We start from the raw sequence: 17864 nt of genomic DNA on the forward strand, positions 1-17864 counted from the left end.
GATTTGCATTTCATAATAGCTTTTATTTCATTGTATTGTTTATACTTGTAAAATTATGTTATATATAATTACAAGTTATAAGCGGTGTATAATGGATTGCTTTGATCATTTTTTTGTGAGGATCAAGCGCGCGCGCGCTCACACACACACATATACATGCATATATATATATATATATATATATATATCATTTATTTACAGTTTTCCTTTATTTATTTTTTTATGTAATTTTATCTATTTAAAAATATTTATTGTAATTATATTATTTTAAGAAATACTAAAAATTAAATACTCATGGGGCTTACGCCTCGTGCCTCGAGGCTTACGCTTCGTCGAGGCGTATGTAAAACGCCCCGCCTTTTAAAACATTGATTGTGATTATTGCTTCTCCTGTAGTGTTCGAGCTTTTTGTTATGTTGGAGCTTACTTCAAGCTTGGATTTGTTGTTCTCCAATGGAGTTTTATTGATCAAGACAGTGATCGTATACTACCTGCTTTGATAATATATAAAGTTATTGAATTAACACCATGAAATGAGCTTCAACTCATCCATGGTGGTTCGACATTTTTGGAGGGAAAAACAATTAGAAGAGAGGAGAGAAAAGTGTGTATTGATTTTGATTCAATTCAATCATTACAAGAGAGTGGAGTATATATGATTGCAACTAAGATGCCAAATGTATACAACTGGCCATGATCTACACGTGATTGTTTCTAACTAATCAACTAACTTTAACTAACTCTTGAACCAACAAGTGCACTCTATGATATACACGATATACTATGTGATATATTGAATATACTACTCGATATTCATCATGTTCCAACAAATGTTCTCTAGGGACCCCTCTCCACCGGGCTTACCGCCAGCGCGTTAAGGCTCTCCGAGAAAAGTTGCCGAAGTTTTTCCGAGTGACACCATTTGCCTATACATGATTGTGAGATTATGAGAAGTTTGTTGAGAATTACTTATGTTAAGATCAGTCCCATTGAAGTCCAGATCGATGCCTCCGGTCTCTGAGTCGATCAAATAGAGGAGAATTAGTGTTTGTGTACATAGTAGGAATGCGCATGCCATCAGGATGATCCCAGTTCCAAAATGGCATAGCGAAGTTGGGATCATCTATTAAATTTCTTAATATTCTTTCGAAAAAGTAGAGATAACAACGGTGGAAAGGGAAGAAGAGCCAAGAGGAATGAATTTGGAGTTCAGAGTTGGGGAAACCTAGTTCGTCATAAGCACTAGGGGTGTACATGGACCGGGTTGGTTCGGATTTTTTAAACACCAAACCAAATCAATTGCGTCGGGTTTTTAAATTTATATACCAAACCAAACCAATAAAATTCGGGTTTTTCAACCTCGGGTTTTCTCGGGTTATTCGGTTTTCACGGGTTTTTCGGGTTTTTTTTTTCGGAATAGTCTTGATACAAAACATATAACTTTTACTTCAAATATTTCTTTAGTCCTAGTAAGGTACAACTATATAATTAAGGTGTTTCTTAAGAAAATAACACAAAATGTGAGAAAAGTGATGACATTGTATTAAAATATTTAACAAAAGCTAATAAAATCGGTTAAAATAAATATTGTTAATTAACAAGCCATAAAGAAAATTATCATAATCTAAAAATATTAAGTCATGCTAAAATAAGTACGACAAATAAGTATTAATTACATGACAGAGAAAAAAAACTTAAGTTATGTATTTTCACTCTCTAAATCAATTATGCAAAACTAAAGAATAGATATCCAACATTATTGTCATTCCTAATGGTAAATTGAATTTCTTTTGTTAGCATTAGTGTTGAATTCGTTTTGGTTTGGACTTTATTTGAGTTACTAACATCCATAGGATATAAAACTTATTGGCATTCAAAATTCTAAGTTCAAGCTTGAATAATACGATAATAGATAAAAAAATTACCAAAAAATTTAAGAAATATTTATAAATTACATTACAAATAAATATTTTTATGTATAAAATATTTTAAAAATTGAATACATGTAATGTCGGGTTGGTTTGGTTCGGTTTGACTTTTTTTAGTTAAAACCAAACCAAACCAATTATGGTCGGTTTTTTTTTTCAACACCAAACCAAATCAAACCAAACCACTAGTCGGATTTTTTTCTCGGTTTGACTCGGTTTATCGGTTTGGTGCGGTTTGTCGGTTTACTTTGTACACCCCTAATAAGCACCATCACAGTAAGCATAATGAATATTTGCTTGTTGTCTAAAGCTACGTGGATCGTCATCCGGAAGTTGTTTCATGAGCTGAATAACTCTATTGAATTTCTCAATATAGGCACTATCCACGGAATGAGCTGCTGGTCGAGTACGGAGTGTGGTGGAAGCTGGAAGTCTATGATATTCCCCATCGTCGGGGCACAACAATTGACCGGTGATGAACCTGTTAAAATAATAGAAAGATAAAATTAAGAAGAATGACTTTGAGGGCCGCCTGAAAAAACTTTCTTTCAAATTGTCGTATATTACAGATATAAGTGCTTTTGAGGATAAAACTAAGCCAAAATAGTCAAATTAACTCAGCATGACTTTCATAGAAAGCCTTTATAGAGTTGAAAGAAATCTATTCAACATAATTATCTTATTTCATGAACAAACATGTTTGTTTAACTTTAAAATTCAAATTAAATGAAAGTTCTCAAGTCTTTTACAAGTAATATAAAGCCTTTAAATGTTTTTTTTTTTTTATCAATGTGGGACGATCACACTTTACCTATAGTACAAACTATTTAACAGTAGCGCACCTGGTGGCAAATTTGCGGGGCCACATTGAGTAATATCGGGTCGATTCACAGGAGCCGTGAAGGCAAATAGGTGACCACCAACAAGAGTAGCAGCGCCACAAAGACCTCCTAATCCAAGTAACATGTCTCTTCTATCCATCTTATTGCTTGAAGGACCAGCATGAATGGTGGGGTTTTGATTTTGATCACCTTCTGTGGCTTTGCATGAGACTTGGGAACGATGGCCACCATTTAATTTTCTTATAGTGGAAACTTTTGATGTCTTTGAAAAGAAAAGTGAACAAGATATAGTATTGTTGATGGCGATTGGAAGAGAAGCCATTGTATTTTTGCTCGTTTGAGTTGTAGTTCATGAACATCTAGGGTTAGCATTTATATAGAATATGGACCAAACGACTTTACTCTATAAACATTGTGGGTTAGGAAAAAAATGGAAAACCAAAAAAGAAATACATGTCAGGGAAGATGCTTGCATATTGCAACTACTTTAGTAGCAGAGACAAATATAAAATTTTCAACTACTTTAGTAGCTGAGACAAATATAGAATTTTGAGCCTATGGGCACTAGATATATTAATTATACATATCAACTGAAAGCTACACGATTATGTTGAGCTTGTAACTAGAACTCTAGCTCAACCAATATTGGTATGTGACAATTTTTTTTAAAATTATTTATAATTCGGGAGGGATCTTGGCTCCTCTCCATTTTCCCCAAAATTTTGCTTGGATTGGGGACAGATTTAATCAACTAAAACAAAATCTTAACCATAATTATAGTAATACCTCTTTTTTTAAAAAAAAAAATTATTTATCCAAACTATATCCTTCCTCCCGGATTTGGCAAGTAATTCATTCTTTCATTCTCTCCATTTTCCAAGTTCCTACTAGGATATATGACGCCTTTATTACTTAAATATCAAATTACAGGTCTAGATTAACTGATTTTCTTAACCAAAGAAGTATACTAAATAACCATGATTAAAACAAGAGACGTTATTTAAGTTTTACATTTTGGTAAGAAAACTAATTAATCTGGACCTTTGATACTTTATGGCAATTGGCAAAGTGATTTTCAATTCTTTTTTATTTAATATCTAAATGCAGGAAATTGTATTTTATGACTTGCAATATTTTCTCTTAGTGAAACAACTTATTTAAATGTTGATTTGGAATTGGCAGCAACTTAGTCTTTGAAGAAACGATTTTTTTTCTTTCGCAATTGAAGAGAAACAAGTTGTATACGGATAATTACACAGGGGGGGAGCTAGAGCCATCCAAGGGTGGTCATTTGGAAAATTACATTGTATGGATAGGTCAAATTCTATTATATATGGTTATAAGCTTAATGTTGAACACTCTTCTCACAAGCAAATCGTTTGGCGTTATGGCAAGGGTGTTCAAACTGCGCCCAGATGATCCGAGTTCAAAACTAGGCGCAGCTCCTCCATCAGAATTTTTAATTTTGACAAATTTTTTAAACCACAGTGCACACACTTTATGAAGTACAAATATCAAAATCCTACAATTACTTGGAGAGCTAATCAATATTTAGGGTGATAACAATCTTACTAAAACAAACTTGAATAGTTAATTAGTTTTAATTTGTCTAATATTCTTAAATATTTGTCAAACTCTTTAATATTATGATTTCAATCAATATAGAGTTATTTATATGAATAAATTATTTTTCTAAAACTGTTATATAGACAATAAATTGTATCTATAATTTTACCAACACAAAATGCAATTTGAAGGGTAAAACAATCGGTCGCAATTATACGTCAAATTTCATTTTTTAAATTAAAAAAACATAACATCAAATCCAAAGACAAAATTGATAAATCAGTGTTTTTTCTTTTCTTTTTGATCGTGTGATCTATGTTTACAAATCTAGATTCACTGGTCATACAACTAATATTTCACTTTATGCAGTAGTCCGTATATTTTCATTAATGAAAGCAACACAATCGGAACAAAAATGAAGGTTCTCGATAAATTGTATTTGATAGAAATAGATGTTGGGATCTTTCATGGCAAAATCGCTAGGTTGAACAAGATGATAGTGAACTTGCTCACTGAATTTTTTTGTTATTTATTTCTTCAAATTTTGAACACCCTTGATAAAATTTCTGGCTCTGCAACTGAATGTAATGCTATATAAAATGATTTAACATGGTCAGTGGCGTAGCCAGGAATTATGTTGGGGTGTTCAAACTTACAACAAATGAATAGTTTTATGCATAGATGTGGCAAATTTTTTAATCAAGCTACGTAACGTTTAGCTAACACTTGGGATAAATTATCCCGAGATTAAATTTGAGATGAGTTTATCCCACGTTTGGTTGGGATAAAATTACGGTATAACTAATTCCGGGATTGTAGTGTTATTTTATCCCTTTGGGATGGGGGGGTGGGGGAGGGGAATAATTAATCACGGGATAACTAATCCACGGGATTAGTAATCCTGCGATAACTTGTTTCTAACCAAACAACCCCTTAGTACATAGTATAATAACAAACAAAAATTTCACATTTAATCAGTAAGACAAACAAAAATGCATCTTCAAGAAGTAATCTCATATATTTTACTACCAAAATAAACGAGAATAGCACTTCTAATAGCAAAATCTCACTTTACAAGCAAAAATGAAATTTTGATGGTGAATCATGCCTCTACAGTCTACTGTTAACAATTCAAGTAAAATCAACATTTTCAATATGGGTATCACTCCCTTCTAACTTGAAAATATTATTTATGCAAATACTTATTATTTTGTGATCATGATAAAATTAACTAAAAGGTTGATGTTCGCACAAACGGACTCGAGCACCATTTTTACTAAGGTATTTGTGAGAGTAGATAAACAGAAGTCTCAAAAATAAAATTAAGAAAAATATGCTATCTCTATACGGATATTCTCATCATAATTTAAATGCCACAAGTTTTAAATTGAATTGAACGCTATGATCAAAATTCTTAGTTTAATAAACAGTAGGCACAATAGGGGAATTACACCCTTCTAGTAAATAAAAACTTATTTAAGCAGAAACAAAAAGTTCGAGCGGGAATATTATTACATAATTAATATAACAATCTTTATTTTAAAATGTTATCTATGCAAATGCTTATCATGTCACGAGTATGATAAAATTAAATTAAAGATCGAGATGTAAGTAAACGGACTCAGGCACAATCGTTATTAAAAAAATTAAATTAAGAAATTCATGAAGGTAATCATAAGGAAAAATAACACTGTATGACAATTAGGGTAAAATAATTACCCGGTTTAGCCCACTTTTTATTTTTTACGCGCTTTAACCATGAGCACTAGTGTCTTTACTTTCTTAACTTAGGCTTTCACCTGATTTCTTGGTTGTGTCGGCACTGTTGAACTTTTTTGTTCCTTTATTTGTTTTGAACTTATGTTTTTCGCTTTTGTTTATTATTAATAAATATCCCACTAAGTTTCTTAGTGGTTGCCAAAAAGAAAAAGGGGGTAAAATGTGTATAAACACCTCTTATACAATATTATACACTTTTATACGATGTAGAAGTGTGTATAGACACCTCTTATACATTATGTATAAACCCCTCTTGTATATAAACACCTCTTGTATAAGTTTGTATAATATTGTATACTAGGGTAAAAGTGTTTTACACCTCTTGTACAAATTTGTATAATCTTGTATACCCAGTGTAAAAGTGTGTACAAGCACCTCTTATACATTATTATACACTTTTATACAAGGTTGATAAATTATCTACTCCAGGTGTATAAAGTTGTATATTATTGTATAATGTCGTGTACCGTGAAAAACTGGCTATGCGGGTGTAATTAAAAATATGACTACACAAATGTAATTTTGTATGTTAGATTGTGTTTTATTGAAATTTCCCCTAAATATAAATGTAAAGTAGACAAATAGGAATCTCAAAAAATAATTTTTAAAAAAAAATGCTATCTCTACACGCTATTCTCTTCACAATTTAAACGCTAAAGACTTCTAAACTAAATTGGACGCTATGAACAATCAATTTTCTTAATCTAATAAACAATAGACACGAACATTTAATCTGCTGGAGTTCCTTAATGAATAAACAAATAAACTTAGTTAAAATCTTATAAGTTAAATTTTCAGATTTTGAATCTTTTGGGTGTCTTTTTGTGTGTTTTCATTTTAATGTCATTTTCTAAAGCCTTGGTTATGACGTTTAACCTATAGCACTAATTCCTACTTACAAGTTAATTTTGAGAGAGGAGCTTGAGAGAGGAGCAAAAGTGATCAGACAATTCATTATCATTGCACTTAACACACAAATTAGTCCTTTGTTTGCATGTTGACTTTTAATTTAGTGCAATCTTTAGTCAGCACGAACATCACGCATTAGCAAAAAAGAAAGTTGTACTTTGGAGTATATGAAATATAGAACAATACTATACAACTCCTGACAGAAATGCAACGTAAGGCTGCGTATAGACCCTATGGCCCGGTCCTTCTTCGGATCTCGCACATAGTAGAAGCTTAGTGCACCGGGCTGTCCATCACTATACAAAATTTGACTATCACTTTTTCTAATTTACATTTTCTTCTTCATTTCGTAACTTTATACGAAATAATTTTTGCTAATAGTTCCTTGATATTCTGACCTTAGGGCATAACTCACTGTCATTAGAAATGCACTTAAGATAACACGCAATTAGTCCTTTGTTTGCATGTTGATTTTTAATTTAGTGCAATGTTTAGTCAGCATTAACGTCACGCATTAGCGAAAAAGAAAGTTGTACTCTAGAGTATATGAAATACAAAACGATACTATAAAACTTCTGGCAGAAATGCGACGTAAGGCTGCGTATAGACCCTATGCTCCGGTCTTTCTTCGGACCCCGCACATAGCAGAAGCTTAGTGCACCGGGCTATCCATCACTATACAAAATTTGACTATCACTTTTTCTAATTTACATTTTTTCTTCATTTAGTAACTCTTTATACGAAATAATTTTTGCTAACAGTTCCTTGATATTCTGACCTTAGGGCATAACTCACTGTCATTAGAAATTAATTCTTTTTATGTAATCCCTGCCGCTTTGTTCGGTGATTTTAATGAAGAGATTTCCTTTAGTATATTTCAGAAGGAACATGTTGTGTGCTTTATTGACAAAGCACAAATCTACAAGTCTAAGGAGTTAATGAGAAAGAATAATTCCTGAACAATCAAGCAGTAGATGGAATTGGAAGAGTAAGATGTAGCAGAAGAGAGAATTGAGATTAGTATTATTCCATTTATGCTTTACATAGTACAACCGACTTGGCTATATATGATCCCAACTCGGTTAGGTCCCTAACCACCCCACTGACTCTGAATTGACTAAACTGCCCCTCTATGAATTGACTAAACTGCCCCTCTATGAATTGACTAAACTACCCCTGACCCTTATAACCAACTACTAACAGAATTTCGGAAATGAATGTAAATGACTATAAAAGAATGCAATTACAATTTGTGTATATAACAACTCCTCCCCCCTTGAAAACAATCCTTATCCTCAAGGATTAAAATGAGGAAACTGTTTGCGTAACTCCTGCAAATCAACCCAACTATTGTCTGCTGCTGCACAATTGAACCACTTGACAAGAACCTGAGCAACTGGACAATTGTGCTTCTTAATAACCCTCTTGTCCACCACTACTTCTGGCTCAAGCAAAATGTGACCATTTGCAGTTAGAGCAATAGGAAGGTGGGGAGTAACAGGCTTGTCCCCAACCTTACCCTTCAACTGAGAAACATGAAAAGTATGGTAGATTTTGGCATTAGCAAGCAGCTGCAACTGATAAGCCACTTGACCCACTTTCTGCACCACTCTAAAGGGGCCAAATAGCTTAGGGCCCAACTTAGAATAGTCACCCCCTCTGATAGATAATTGCCTATAAGGCTGAAGCTTGATATACACCCAGTCATCCACGACAAAACTTCTCTCAGTCCTCTTCTTATCAGCTTGCATCTTCATGCGTTGCTGACCTATGAGCAAATGATGTTTGAGCAATCTGCTAGCAGATTCTCGGGCCTGCAAGCTTCTGTCAACAGCTTCCAACATATAACTCTGTGGCAAGTAAGGGATATGAATGGGAGCTTGTTGCCCATACATGATCTCATATGGAGTGGTTCTAGTACAGCTATGAAAGTTGGTGTTATACCACCACTCAGCTAACGGTAACCAAGTAGCCCAATGTTTAGGCCTGTCCCCACACATACATCTCAAATAACCTTCAAGGCACTTGTTAACAGCTTCAGTCTGACCATTACTTTGTGGATAGTAAGCAGTCGAGTGTTGTAAAGCAACACCCTGTAAGCTGAAAAGTTCTTGCCATAATTTGCTGAGGAAAACAGTGTCCCTATCGGTGACAATAGTTTGAGGCAATCCATGAAGCTTATACACGTGTGCAAGGAACATTTGAGCCACCAATTCAGCTGTATAAGGGTGCTGCAAGGCTATGAAGTGAGCATACTTGCTTAATCTGTCAACCACCACTAATATGTTGGTTTTACCCAAGGACTTGGGTAAACCTTCTATAAAATCAATACTGATGTCTTGCCACACCCTCTCAGGGATAGGGAGAGGTTGTAAAAGGCCTGGGGATGCGACATGCTCCACCTTATTCTTCTGGCACACCTCACACTCTTGAACATGTTTATAAACATCCTTCCTGATCCCCTTCCAATAGTAAGCATGTTTCAGCCTGTGCAAAGTAGCAATCATCCCTCCATGACCACCCAAGGCACTATCATGGTGCAAGTGCAATAGGTATTGCTAGAGAGCTTGATCATTGCCCACCATCACCTTATCCTTTGTGAATATAAGACCATTCATGTAAGTATAACCATGTTTGGCATCAGGATTGACTTGCAGTTCCTGAATAAGCTTGGATAACTTATTGTCATGTATGTAAGAGTCTTTGATATATTGCACTAGTTGACCAATCACAATAGAAATGGAATACACCAGTGGTGCTCTGGATAACCCATCAACTATCACATTCTCTTTACCTTTCTTATACACAATTGTGAAGTCATACCCCAACAGTTTAGCAATCCACTTCTGTTGGCTAGGGGTGGAAATCTTCTGTTCCAGGTATTTCAGACTTTGGTGGTCTGTCCTGATGGTAAAGTGTTGACCAATCAAGTACGGTCTCCACCTCTGAACAGTTACTACCATAGCTAACATCTCCTTCTCATAAACTGAGAATTGCACATGTTGAGGTCCCAAAGCTTTACTGAGAAAAGCTATCGGATGACTGGTTTGAATTAAAACAGCCCCAATTCCAATATCACAAGCATCTGTTTCAATGATGAATTCTTTAGCAAAATTAGGCAAAGCCAAGACTGGCGGTGAAGTCATAACCTTTTTTAGCTCACAAAAAGCTTTCTTAGCTAGTTCAGACCACTGACAAGTTCCCTTTTTTAACAAGTCATTCAGAGGTCTAGCCAACACCCCATATCCTCTGATGAATCTTCTGTAATACCCGGTAAGACCAAGAAAACCTCTTAACTCTCTAATAGTTTTACGAATATGCCATTGCACCATAGCCTCTAGTTTCTTAGGATCAGCAGCAACACCTCTTGACTAATAATGTGACCCAAGTATTCTACCTCCTTTTCTCCAAAGGAACATTTACACTTCTTAACACACAAGCTATGTTCCTTGAGTATTTGAAATGCTGCCTCTAAGTGTACCCAATTACTGGACCAAGAAGGGCTATAAATGAGGATATCATCAAAGAAAACTAAGATGAATTTCCTCAAATGGGGTTGGAATATGTGATTCATTAAACTTTGAAAGGTGGAGGGGGCATTTGTAAGCCCAAAAGGCATCACAACAAACTCATAGTGCCCCTGGTGTGATCTGAATGCGGTCTTCTCAAAGTCATCAGGACACATCCTAATTTGATGATACCCAGACCTGAGATCCAACTTAGAGAAAAATTTGGCACCTCCTAGTTTATCAAGCAACTTCTCTATCACCAGAATAGGGAATTTATCCTTAATAGTAGCTTTATTTAATTCTCTATAATCAATGCACATCCTCCATGATCCATCCTTCTTCTTAACCATAACCATGGGGGAAGAATAAGGGCTTAAACTAGGTCTGATCACCCCTGTTTGCAACAAATCCTGTACCATTTTTTCAATCTCATCTTTTTGGGAAGCTGGATATCTATAGGGTCTTACATTTATGGGTGACACCCCTTCCTTTAATACAGTTTTGTGGTCATGCCCCCTATGGGGTGGTAATGCAGTAGGAGCATCAAACAAAGAGGAATATTTCTCAAGTAATAACTGTAAATCAGAGGTTGAATTCTCACCCAATTTAGACATCCATAATTCAAGCATTTATGATGGTGACTGCTCCTCTGATTGCTGCACAAAAAGTAACAATCATCATACTCAACTGAGTGGGTTTATCTAGTAGTTTCTGCATCTTTTGACCACCCACCATTTTCATCTCACCAGGTGGACTTCCCCTCAGGGAAACCTTCTTCCCATTCACCATAAACTGCATTTTCAACAGCCTAAAATTCCAAAGTATATCCTCTAAAGTTACAAGCCACTGAATTCCTAATACCACATCAACTCCTCCTATAGGAACCACCAACATGTCAGACACAAACTCCACCCCTTGCATCTTTCAATGAACCCCTTTACTCACTCACACATGACCCCTTCACTTTGCTACCATTAGCCACAGATACTGTAAATGGTGAAATAGATTGAAGTTGGCATCCTAACCTTTTGGCAACCTCCAAGTCAATGAAATTATGTGTGGTTCCCGAATCAATCAGGACATGCACCATCTTGCCTTTAACGGATCCCTTCACCCTCATAGTTGTATAGTCCACTGTACCCACCATTGCATGCGCTGAAATTTGAGCATTCATAAATGAACCCTCAACCTCTTCCTCTACTGTTAGAGTTCTTTCATCACAAACCCCAGTAGCTGTATCCTCCCACTGCTCCTCCACTTCAAAAATAAACAGTTGTTTCCTCTTCTAGCAGTTGTGATTTGGAGTGTACTTCTCATCACACCAATAGCAAAAGCCCTGGGCCTTCTTAGCATCCATCTCTGTCAGTGTAAGTCTCTTAGGGCCTTGATTTCCACTGAAATTGGATCTTCTCATGTTAGAACTCTGACCTTGTTCCATAAACCTTGAACTCTGAGGCCAAGAACTAGGATTGGACAATATAGGTCTAGAATTCCTTGCTACAAACTGACCTTGGTTCTGTCCATTTTGTAATCGAAGAAATTGCTCTGCTAATTTAGCCAAGCTATAAGCCTTTATTAGTGTTCTAGGCTCTAGCATTCTGATTTGGACCTCAATTTCAGGCTTGAGTCCATTCAAGAAACAACTAATCGAGTATTCTTCTGTTAAATCCACCGAGTTAAGCATTTCATCGAATTTATCCAAAAACTCCTGCACATTCCCAGTTTGTTTTAACCCTATCAATTCAGCCATAGGATCCGCCTGTAATGTATGACCAAACCGGTGGTATAGAGCCCTTACATAATCGTTCCAACTGGGAAATCCCCTTCCTAATCTAGATCTCATCATAGATTGATGCCATTATAGTGCCCTTCCTTTCAAATTGATGGAAGTAATTTTAACTTTCAACTCCTCTGAGGTACCGTCGTACTCCAAGAATTGCTCGCATCGATAAACCCATCCCCGCAAATCGTCACCCCCAAATCTTGGGAATTCGACTCGATTGTACCTTGTGCCGGTGTGATTAGGGTTTCCAGGTACGTGCATGTCTCCATTTTCCACTGGCGGCGCCGTTGCCGGAGCCGGTGCAGCTGCCGAAGCTGGGTTATTTGCCGCCATTGTGGCGAGCAATTGGCGAATCTGTTCCAATGCGCCGTCATGTCTTTTGCCCATAACCCAAACTTCTTCACGAATTTCTTCAATTTCTCGTCTCATTTCTCCATTTCTTGTAGTTTCCGGCATTGTTACGGCCAAGAATCGCACTGCTCTGATACCAAATTGTTGTGTGCTTTATTGACAAAGCACAAATCTGCAAGTCTGAGGAGTTAATGAGAAAGAATAAATCCTGAACAATCAAGCAGTAGATGGAATTGGAAGAGTAAGATGTAGCAGAAGAGAGAATTGAGATTAGTATTATTCCATTTATGCTTTACACAGTACAATCGACTTGGCTATATATGTTCCCAAGTCGGTTAAGTCCCTAACCACCTCACTGACTCTGAATTGACGAAACTGCCCCTCTATGAATTGACTAAACTACCCCTGACCCTTATAACCAACTACTAACAGAATTTCGGAAATGAATGTAAATGACTACAAAAGAACACAATTACAATTTGTGTATATAACAGAACAACTGACAATGGGTAGCTAGTTTATACTTATGCATAACCAACATTGAAAGTATATATCTAGTGGTTTATCAATGCGAATATGATATTATCTCTTTGATTATCAATTGGGATGTGCTTACCGTTGTATATATTTATGGTGTATCATTCTAAATCAGATTTTGACATTTAGGATTTAACATATATATTTTTAATAAAAACAAAACAGGGAGGGGGATGCAACCACCTTATAAAAATTAAGGTTTTGGCATCCTGTAAAGCTATTCATTTTGCATATTGAGTCGGTTTAATGGATGGATTGAGTTTAATTTGACTAGATTTAAATTGGGAGAAAATAATATCTATGTAGGCGCCACGTAAGAAATAAAGATGGGGGACAAGGGGAATTAATGGTGTAAGGGTAAATATGAGCCCAAAGTTGGACGGTAAGGGCAAATATATTAAAAAAATATAACGAAGGGAAAATATAACTTTTCCCTGAGAGTACAGGAGCAAATCTAACCCTTTTCCGTTTATTCTATATACAAGTAATTAATTAAGAAATAAAAAGAAAATAAAAGAAAGAGAAGTTATTTGGAGAAAGAAATACTAGCACTATGCCACACACAAAATGACAAGGAAAACCATATTAATTGAAGCGCTGATATTTTTACTAGCTAAACCAATATCCATTACCAATAAACTAGACGCCCTATGCCCGTGCTGCGCACGGGCCTAACACTTTAGATTATAGTGCATTTATGTGTATTTAGTTGTTTTTGAATAGTGATAATATATATATATATTATGTTCAAAACACGATTAATATAACATTGTAGTTTGTGTTCCGTATCTAAAATTTTATTATATTAATGTTCGCTATGAACACAAAATCGACAAATTTATTAATATTTTTTAAAAGAGAAGACTTGTTTAAAAGGAAACTATTTTCTTCTCTTTTAGATAAAACAATAGCAGTATTTAAGCATCAGTTGATACTTTCAATTTTAATTTGATTAATTTAAAGGTGTAAAATACTTATTATTTTTTATCAAATTTTGATTTGGACAATTCTAATTCAAATTATTAAATTAATTTTACATGTTTAAAACGAAATAAAGTAGAAATTGATTTTTTATTTAAACTAAGAAATACTATTTTTTAATTTTTAGTAAATATTCTCGGTTTAGCTCATTTTACTTGTCATGTTGTCTTTTGCATGGTTTTTTAAGAAAACGTCGATTAGAATTATAATTTGACTAATTTACCTTATTCATTATTTGATCTGCATTTGGTATATTTTTTTTATGACATTAATTTCTTTTCACATTTATTAGAGTAAGAATAAAAATAAAAAAGTAATTAAATTCTATCTTATTTTAAAATATAAATATTTTAAGTATATTTATTTTAGTAAACATAACAAATAAATGACATGGCGGAATAGCAAATACAACAGTTTAATATCTATATTAGATCTCAGGCTAATATAAAAAAAAAAAAAATTGTATGGTTTGATTACTTAACCTTTTGAAGAAAAGCAATTTCATGGATTGACACGCACGTGGTAATGAATTCATCATTATTGACTTAATGAGATACATTGGAAATTACATGAATATTATTTGATTTTTTAATAGGGGATGCACTTTTTTTTTTGGACATTATTAATTTACACTATTTTTATGCATATATATATATATATATATATATATATATATATATATATATATACTATGTTCAAAACACACACTTTTTTTTTTACATTTTTTTTTTTAATATGGGGTTCACTTTTTTTTTTTTTTTTATATTGCTTGATGTCGTTTAGTATGGGGTGCACTTTTTTTTTGGACATTATTAGTTTGTATTATTTTTATGCATATAATATATATACATATACTATGTTCAAAACACGATTACTATAACATTGTAGTTTGTGCTCCGTATCTACAACTTTATTATATTAGTGTTTGCTACGAATATAAAGTCTGCACTTTTTGTTTTTAAACATTATATTTTTTTTTAGTATGGGGTTCACTTTTTTTTTTTTTTTTTATATTGCTTGATTTTGATAATATGGGGTCCACTTTTTTTTTTCCATGAGTTTGGAGACGGTGAGTTCCATTTCCCTTTCGGACATTATTAGTTTGCACTATTTTTATGCATATAATATATATATATATATATATATATATATATATATTATGTTCAAAACACGATTAATATAACATTATAGTTCGTGCTCCGTATCTAAAACTTTATTATATTAGTGTTTGCTATGAATACAAAGTCTGCACTTTTTTTTTGACATTGTTTGTTTTTTTAATATGGAATTCACTTTTTTTTTATATTGCCTGATTTTGTCAATATGAGATACTATGTTCAAAGCACGATTAATATAACATTGTAGTTTGTGTTTCGTATCTAAAACTTTATTATATTAGTGTTTGCTACGAATACAAAGTCTGCACTCTTTTTTTTGACATTGTTTGTTTTTTTAATATGAGATTCACATTTTTTTTATATTGCTTGATTTTGTTAATATGGAGTCCAACTTTTTTTTTCCCGTGAGTTTGGAGATGGTGGGTTCCACTTTATTTACTTTTTTTTTTTTAAATATTGGTTGGTGTTTTTTTTTATTTTTTAATATTGATTGGTGTTTAATATGGGGACCACACTTTTTTTTTAATGCTTAATTGGTTGGTGTTTTTTTGAATTTTTTAATATTGGTTGGTGTTTAATACGGGGATCACACTTTTTTTTTAAAAGTATTTTAAGTATGTTGCTGTACAATAATTTCATTTGCTCCCACTAATGGGTTGATACGCATGTGGCAATAAATCCATCATTATTGATTTAATTATTTGATTTTCTAAGCACTTTTGTATTTTAAGTATGTTGCTGTACAATAATTCTATTTGCTCCCTCTAACGGGTTGATATGCATGTGGCAATAAATCCATCAGGCTATATGGGCCCACAATTTTTTTTTCAAAAATTGGAAAACGGATATATATATATAAGTATTTTAAGTATGTACAATAATTTCATTTGCTCCCACTAATGGGTTGATACGCATGTGGCGATGAATCCATCATTATTGATTTAATTGTTTGATTTTCTAAGCATTTTTTTTTTTTAAGTATGTTGCTGTACAATAATTTCATTTGCTCCCTCTAATGGGTTGATACGCATGTGGCGATGAATCCATCATTATTGATTTAATTGTTTGATTTTCTAAGCATTTTTTTTTAACATTGTTTGTTTTTTTTTTTAATATGAGATTCATTTTTTTTTAATATTGCTTGATTTTGTTAATATGGGATCCACTTTTTTTTTCCCGTGAGTTTGTATGTGGTGGGTTCCACTTTTTTTTTTTTTATTACTGGTTGGTGTTTAATATGGGATCCACTTTTTTTTTCCCGTGAGTTTGGATGTGATGGGTTCCACTTTTTTTATTTTTTATTACTGTTTGGTGTTTAATATGGGCCCACAATTTAAAAAAAAAATATTAGTAGTTGTTTAAAATATGTGGGCCACAATTTTTTTTTTTTAAATATTAGTAGTTGTTTTTAAATATTAGTAGTTGTTTAAAATATGTGAGCCCATAATTTTTTTTTAAAATATTAGTAGTTGTTGTTTAAAATATGTGGGCCACAATTTTTTTTTTAACCCACAAACGGACCACGAAGTGCCCAAACTGGTGCTTCTAATATAGTAGTAAAAGTAAAAATGAATGTAGCATTTTTTTAAACAACTCTAGAAACGTGGGAGGAAGACATACCAAGGAATACCCTTATTACACGCTAAGTAAACCAAATACCCTTCTTTTTTCTAATCCACCTTTTCTCTTTTTCTTTTCTCCGACTTTTATCTTCTTTTACCCGCAATCAGTTGAAAAGGTCATATGTACACGTTGGCGTTGCAACAATTCTTGGTTGAAGAAAAAAACATCTGTGTTGAAACTGAAAAAAATAAATATTCGAAAGATAATATTGTGTTTCAACATGAATTTAATAATTTGGAAAAAGAATATTGACTACTTGGGAAAATTATTGTTTCACTTAAATACTCCTCAAACAAGTTTTTCAATATTTGCAAATACCAATGGCCAAACTAGTATTCGCAAATGCTAAACTTCAATACTTTCAAATACTAAATTCTTTTTATAGCCAATGGGGTCTAAAACATCGTGTCTTAAATCCTTCAACCCTCAATTGTGTTGTATATACTCGTGTATATATATATATATATATATATATATATATATATATATATATATATATATATATATATATTGTATAACAGCAAATCGATAAGGTATCTGTTTGCTATATTGACGATTATTTTATATAGTATAGTATGGAGAAAATTAAAGTCTGCCTTATAAGGCAAAGCCGGTAGACTTTTTAGTTATGTCTTAAGGCAAAGTCAAAAAGTCTGCTGCATGCGGGAGACTTTTTCCAAAGCCTTCCCTTGCGAGATTATTTTTTTTGACTGAGCGGGGGTTCGAAACCGAAATCTCAGGATATTTTCGGCCACCTTTTTAAGCGAAGGGAAAAAATTAAAGACCAACAATTTGAGGGGCAAAAATTAAAGACCACCCCAAAAGAAGGGAAATCCGCGCAAAAAAAATGAATATTTTCTCCATACTTGCCCAAAGGTGCCAAGTACCCTTATTCGTTGGTCTTTAATTTTTGTCTCTATTTCTTATTAGTGAAAATT

The 17864-nt window shown here is 33.5% G+C and overlaps 1 pseudogene; it reads right to left on the reverse strand.

Moving 5' to 3' along the window:
* Positions 1–802: 802 nt before the first annotated feature.
* LOC132624580 (polyphenol oxidase, chloroplastic-like) lies at positions 803–3092 on the reverse strand (annotated as a pseudogene).
* Between the last annotated feature and the right edge of the window lie 14772 nt (positions 3093–17864).

The sequence above is a fragment of the Lycium barbarum genome, chromosome 12 (assembly GCF_019175385.1).
Source record: "Lycium barbarum isolate Lr01 chromosome 12, ASM1917538v2, whole genome shotgun sequence".
Taxonomy (NCBI): domain Eukaryota; kingdom Viridiplantae; phylum Streptophyta; class Magnoliopsida; order Solanales; family Solanaceae; genus Lycium; species Lycium barbarum.